A 7,186-nucleotide genomic window follows, 5' to 3' on the forward strand; every position below is an offset into this window, starting at 1 on the left:
CATACTGGGAGTGATTTACCAAAATGCTTGTTTACAAAGCTATTGTACTACCAACCTTACCATATGCTTGTGAAACATGGACCACTTATAAACACCATCTCCAACTCCTCGAAAGATTCCATCAGTGGTGTCTCCAAAAAATTTTACACATCACTTGGGAAGACAGGCAAACTAATGCCAGTATACTGGAAGAAGCAAAGATCACTAGTGTTGAAGCAATGGTTCTTCACCATCAACTTTGTTGGACTGGTCATGTGTGGATGCCTGATGATCGTCTTCCAAAACAACTATTCTGAACTTAAAAATGGAAAGCGTAATGCTGGTGGTCAACAAAAGAGGTTTAAAGACTCTCTCAAGGCAAATCTTTAAAAATGTAGTATAAACACTGACAACTGGGAAACACTGGCCTGTGTGTGCTCCAGTTGGAGAACAGCCTTTACCAAAGGTGTCATGGGCTTTGAAGACACTCAAACTCAGGACACAAGGGAGAAATGTGCTAAGAGGAAGGCACGCTTGGCAAATCCACACCATGATCAACTCCCACATGGAAACCAATGTCCTCACTGTGGAAGGATGTGTGGATCCAGAATTGGCCTCCACAGTCACTTACAGACTCATTGTTAAAACTGTGTTTATAGAAGACAATCTTACTCAGCTACGAGTGATCGCCACAGAAGGAGGTTTACAAGAACCTGTCAGTGTCGTCCAGCGGCATTAGACCCATATTGCAGCTCTTTCAGAAGCCAATAGATAGTGCTTGGTTGTCCTCCACTTTGCCTATGTGATGCAGAGACCAGATTCCCTCAAGCTTTGCAGTCCCGAATCAGCACATACTGAACACTAATTGAGCCAACCGTTGTGTATATTTATGGAACTTAAGAAACAGAAGTATGCAAATACTCAGTAAAAAAGGAGAGGTAATGTCCTACCTAATCAACTGACACAGCAAGCTCTTTTGGTCACCAGCCCTTTCCTTTCTGGTCCTTTCAACCAACTCATCCTGATCTTCTCACTCATCCTGATTCCACCTCACTGTCCTGCTGCCCTTCTCCATCCATCCATCCCCCATGTTCTTCTGATGCAGCAGCACTGCAATATATCATGGAAGGATAACAGTGGGGCAGAGCTCTTCCTTTTGAAGAATAAAAACTCGTTTTGGTATGCGAAATCTCCATTTCTTGCCCTAATTTCAAAAGATATTATATAGATGAAATGTCTATGGTTGGTAAAAAAGGGGGGGTAGGGAGAGACTCAGAGCCATAAAGTAGTTAAATAAGTGTTTGCATGTTTATCTGAAGAGGAATTTGACAGCTGTATGTTATTCGTGACCTGCAAACCATCAGTAGGATTAGGGGCCTGTTTCTTCTGAAAATAACTGTCAGCTTGAAGTAGCAATTACGGTCTTTGGGCTGTTTTGTAGCATTTGGAAATAAAACAACAGTTCCATTTCCTTTGGGGGAAAGTTGTTTGAATATGATTTTCTAAAAGGTTGCTAAGACGGGGTCAAATATGCAGCTCCTTTTCTTACGGCCAAAGAAGTTTGTAGAAGGAAGTGGATAAAGGAGCGAAGAGGGAGCATTGATGAGGAACTGCCCAAGCGACTGCCAGGCTCTCATTTGCCAAGGTAGAATTTGAGAGGAGAACCCCCTTTCCTTTTCCCACCATGGTGAGACATTTTGGAGAAAGCTTCCTTTGAACTTGGCCCCCTTTATTTTGATTTTCTGCATCTGTCAGCGCTCGCTAGAGACTACTGGATAAGGGCTACTTAGGAGCTGATGAAACAACATTGAGGGGATATATGAGTAGGCAGTGATAAAGATTGGGTCTCACCTGTGCTGGCATGCAAATATCACTGATTTACTCAGCTGTGCCACAATTACATTGCTAATATATTTACTCACACAAAATTGGATGACCAGCTGGGGCCTATTTATGTTGCTTTGGAGAGCTAGACAAATGAAGCCCACTCAGCCATGTCGCTGTTATACCTTTGTCTCAGAATCAGTGCACATGATACATGTGCCTGCTGAGAGAGAGAGAGCTCTCAGTTCCCACAGTCTCTTTGAATGTGGATTCCCCTTTGTGTGGCATGACTGCCACTTATTAGGCTGTGTGTGCACATTTCATTTCACTTTTAATGTGTATACCGCCTTAAGGAAATCAGCCCTGAGTGCTCACTGGAAGGACAGATCCTGAAGTTGAGGCTCCAATACTTTGGCCACCTATTGAGAAGAGAAGACTCCCTGGAAGAGACCCTGATGTTGGGAAAGATTGAGGGAACAAGGAGAAGGGGACAACAGAGGACGAGATGGTTGGACAGTGTTCTCGAAGCTATGAACATGAGTTTGACCAAACTGTGGGAGGCAGTGGAAGACAAGAGTGCCTGGCGTGCTCTGGTCCATGGGGTCACGAGAGTCGGACACGGCTAAATGACTAAACAACAACATACACAAGGTGGTAGGCAGCAACAAAATATACAGCAAATGACACACACCTTATAATAATCTAACCCAATACAAAAAGTCGTAGTAAAACATAACTTTAAAATGGAACGACTTGTATCAAATAAAGTAATATTCAACAATTGATTAGGATATAACAGCACACAATAAAATTAACTCTCAAAACATCAGCAAACGATAATTAAACAGAAATTTACTCTTAACAATTACAATAAATGACCAAACTATGATCAAGAAACCCCCCCTGCAAGTCACAATGCATAAAATACCACAATACATGCAAAACCCATGTAAAAGAATCAAATTGGGAAAGACACACAACTTATAAAGCTATTTCTTTTAAATCCCTAATCAAGAGAGAAATGCAAAAAAAAATCTGGGCACTGTCAGGTACACTTAATGGAGTTGCAATTCCAAGCAACCATTAATAAACTACAATGCCCAGAATTCTTTCAGGAACAGAATGTGCTTCAGTTGTGCTTTAAAGGTATTTTGAGGAAATCAGCATAGCACTAAGGAGATCGTTCCATCAGTACAAGCATTTCAGCTTGCCAGATGGAATGATCTCCCCTCTCCCCCCCCCCCATGCTATTCTGAGGTTTGCTGCCAAGCCAACTGGACAGGTGCAGGGGGAACACAAGGGAAGAGAGGGCTGGAAAGCCCATTGGTTAATGGTAGACTTTGCATTGGCTTCTGCTAGCAGATTTCATTCATTGAATCAGGTCCATCGTGTGTAGGCTGAATACACTGTGGGTTAAATCAGTAAATACATACTGAACCTTGCTACTTAAAGTCTATGCCTTCTGCTGCTTTGCTCTATTTCAAGATCCTAGAAGTGGGTCAAGGAGAACTGGGGATCTTCCACTTTGCTGTGCACTACATACATTTTTAGTGATGACTTGAATTAAACACATTAATTCAATATTTTTGTTGTATGCTGCCTTGGGAGGGATTATTTTGAAAGGCATATTATAAACAAACTAAAATAAAACAAACCCTGTGAGGTAGGCCAGTGTTGAGTGGTTGCTGGGGAAAGAATGTTGGTTTTGTCTGAGGCTGTCTCGTGAGTTTTATAGTAGAGGAAAAATCCGAATGAAGCCTCTTCCTAGGTCTCAGTTTAATCTCTAAAACACTGGTACACAGTGTTTTATGATAGTTCTTGACCCATCCCCTATTTGTCCATCCATTACATACCAGCTAATGTACTGCATCAAACTAATGGCCTTTCCAACAGGCTTCCATTAATGCTATAATTTGGATTGGTAGTGGTGTGCACAAACCTGATCAGTAACAATTTTATGAGGCTCACAGAAAGAAACCCAGTTCCATTAGGTTGCTAGGGGTAACCCTGGAATGTTGTTTTTATGGAAGCTAGCTGTGTTCATGTGGCAGTTGGGAATTGGTTGGCTCATGTTGAGAAAACGGTTGAAGATGGCTTGGCTGATGAAAGCGGATAACATCTGGCACAGGGAGGACAACAACTGTGAGAGAGAATATGTGCAACATGTTCAACCATCATTTTATTGTAGTGCTGAATGAAAAGATATGCCTGCCTCCTTAAATTAACTATTGCCGAAGCTTCCATTTCTCCCTCCCTCCCTCCCTCTCTCTCTCTCTCTCTCTCTCACTCACACACACACACACACACACACACACACATAACCAAATGGTCAAGTGTTTTCTCTTACGGAAACCTGGGACACTAGGGTTCAAATCCCCATTTAGCCATGAAGCCTACTGAGTGAGCTTGGGCCAATCACCTTCTCTCAGCCAAAGGTACCTCACAGCCAAAGCTATTTGTGAAGAAGAAGAAGAAGAAGAAGAAGAAGAAGAAGAAGAAGAAGAAGAAGAAGAAGAGGAGGAGGAGGAGGAGGAGGAAGAAGAGTTTGGATTTGATATCCCGCTTTATCACTACCCGAAGGAGTCTCAAAGCGGTTAACATTCTCCTTTCCCTTCCTCCCCCACAACAAACACTCTGTGAGGTGAGTGGGGCTGAGAGACTTCAGAGAAGTGTGACTGGCCCAAGGTCACCCAGCAGCTGCATGTGGAGGAGCGGAGACGCGAACCCAGTTCCCCAGATTACAAGACTACCACTCTTAACCACTACACCACACTGGCTCTCGATGATGAAATGGAGAAGGGAGAGGTGTCCTCATTTGAGAAAAAGTGAGGTATAACAACATATATGCCATTATTATTATTATTATTATTATTATTATTATTATTATTATTCCCCAGTCACTCTGAGTGGCTTCCAATATAATAAAATGCCAAACATTAAATTATGAGGGACACAATTGGAAGGCTGGTTCAATGTGCATCCCTTGGATCTCTTTTTGTAGTAATGCCAAGTATACAATAATGATGCATATGGAACACTCGTTCTCCTGCTTGCACTCATAAAGCATCATGAAAGTAGTGCAACAATGGGATATGATTTAGAGAAGGCATCCATGCTTTCCCGAAGTCACTTGCGATAAAGAGAGCATGGTCATCCCTTTTTGTAGGCTGGTTACAATGCTTTTACCACTTTCCCTTCAGCACAACTGAAAATGCAGTCATTGTTAGAGTTGCCAATTTGTCACTATTTTATTGTTCCAATTAACTGGTTAGGTAATCTGTATGAGGGAGCAGGGTCTGAAAAGCAAGAAAACAAACTCCACCAGGAATGACCCATCTAAGTTTGCCAAGCTCCATCAATGGCCTGCTAGATTCCAACGTGGTTTCTCCTCTGACTTACAAGGTGAGCTCTCTTTTTCTTGTTTTTGCAGTGCAGTGCAAAGCTTCTTGGAGGGGCTTCAAAGCATGGCATACCACCACAGCACTAAGTAAAACACATTTTTAAAGGATGCAGGAAGCAACCACAGATTGCATTCTGTTCAAAAAGGGCCACTGTACGTGCAATAAAGTTTCTGCCTCCACATTGTACTGCAAGCCCTGAGTTCCAGTCCCAAGTACAATGGGTGAACCAGCTTGCAGAAAGGTTTATAGATCTGTAGACTTAGGGTATGTACACATTAATTAAGCACAGCAAAGCCATTTCCCACCACTGAGTTTCAAGTTGCACTTGCACCGTGATGTACACATCAGAGGCAGCAAGGATGTCTTCACTTGACAAACATGTTTCCTCACCTCTGTACCACCCTGCAAAGCTCCTATTAGTGAAGCTATCATCTGTGCATGTGCAGTGGCTATCTCATAGGTACATGCATGGTTTAAATATGAAGCGAATGTGGGATGATAATGATGATGATGATGATATTTTTATTGTTTATACCCCGCCTATCTGGCTGGGTTTCCCCAGCTACTCTGGGAGGCTTACAGCATACATAAAGCATAGTAAAATATCAAACATTAAAACTTCCTGATACAGGGCTGCCTTCAGATGTCTTCTAAAAGTTATGTAGTTCTTTATGTCCTTCACATCTGAAGGGAGGGCATTCCACAGGGAGGGCGCCGCTACTGACAAGACCTTCTGCCTGGTTTCCCATAATGTCACTTCTCACAATGAGGGAAGCAGCAGAAGACCCCCGGAGGAGGACCTCAGTGTCCGGACTGAGCTAAGTTAAGTTTTCTAGTCAGATTTTGCTGGTCTGAGAAAAGACGAATCAAACAGCAACATTTCCCACAGTGCTTTGGTGCACTCATGGCACTGTGGACGATTTAAAGTGATGGTTTCATAAACCACCTACTGCTGCTGTCAAGTAAGTCTGAAGTTGGGGTGTGTGAGATTGAAAGTGGCACCTCAGACAGCACTTTCTGAGACCCCCTCAACCCTGGAGCTAGTCCTGAGCAGTATTCTTGAAATACTGGAAAAGTTGCCATCTTTAGATTTTGCACTACTTAGCCAAAGAGGAGTGTTTTAGTGCAGCAGATGTTCTTGACACTACAGCAGAGCATTACTTTGACCAGGAACCTGCTCCATGGCATGTTGTATAACACATATACCATTAAGGTCCTTATTTCCTAACGGTATTTGATTTGGCCATCTGTATTAGCCACTGAAAAAATAGCAATCTTGGGTTTGATAGATGAGCTCCTTTGGTTAAATGACAGTCTGGTGTTGCTGATACGAATATCAATGAACGGAACAAGGAGACAGAGTCCCCAGTGTGCCAAGCTGCAGTGCATATTTGCCTTATTTTATGCCATTTCTGCTGGGGATTACTGAAAATACATTTCAGTCACCATCCGCAGCCATCCATTTTAAGGAACGTTATCACTCTGGAAGTAAGGCGGAATTGAATGGGCATTAGCATCACTGGTAGTTATTGTTAAAATGCTGGCAAAGTGGGGGATGGAAGGCTGTTCTGGTGGAAAGGGCATTTCAAAGCCTGGGGGCCATTAAAGACCACACACAGCTGAACCTCTGACAGTGGCAGAACATGGAGAAGGGCCTCTCTCAGTGATCTCCTTGGGTGGGCAATTGCATTTGGCTGAAAGTTGTCCTTTAAATATGCTACGATTTTTGCTGCGCTATCCTTTTTGCAGGAAGCCTCCGTCTGAGGTTGTAGGTTTAAATCCTCCAGTCCTAACGTGAAGCCTGTAACATTAATAATTTTAATTCATGGTGAATGAGCCTACCATCAGTTATTGCTGTTGTAGATAAATGAAGCCTCCAGGTACAGACTGTCAGATGCGGAAGACAAAGAACAGGGGAAGGCCATCTCTTTTGTGCCCGGCTTGTGATCTTCTATAAGCATCTCTGAGGTTGCTTCTTTGAA

At 42.8% G+C, this 7,186-nt stretch overlaps 1 long non-coding RNA gene across 1 annotated transcript; it reads left to right on the plus strand.

The window, feature by feature from the left end:
- The first annotated feature begins 2,710 nt into the window (after positions 1-2,710).
- LOC310763073 lies at positions 2,711-7,186 on the plus strand. The gene is made up of 3 exons (XR_014548454.1): positions 2,711-3,945; positions 5,076-5,205; positions 7,068-7,186. It is a non-coding gene; the product is annotated as an uncharacterized lncRNA (long non-coding RNA).

Source organism: Podarcis filfolensis (assembly GCF_964270895.1).
Source record: "Podarcis filfolensis genome assembly, chromosome: 5".
Classification (NCBI taxonomy): Eukaryota; Metazoa; Chordata; class Lepidosauria; order Squamata; family Lacertidae; genus Podarcis; species Podarcis filfolensis.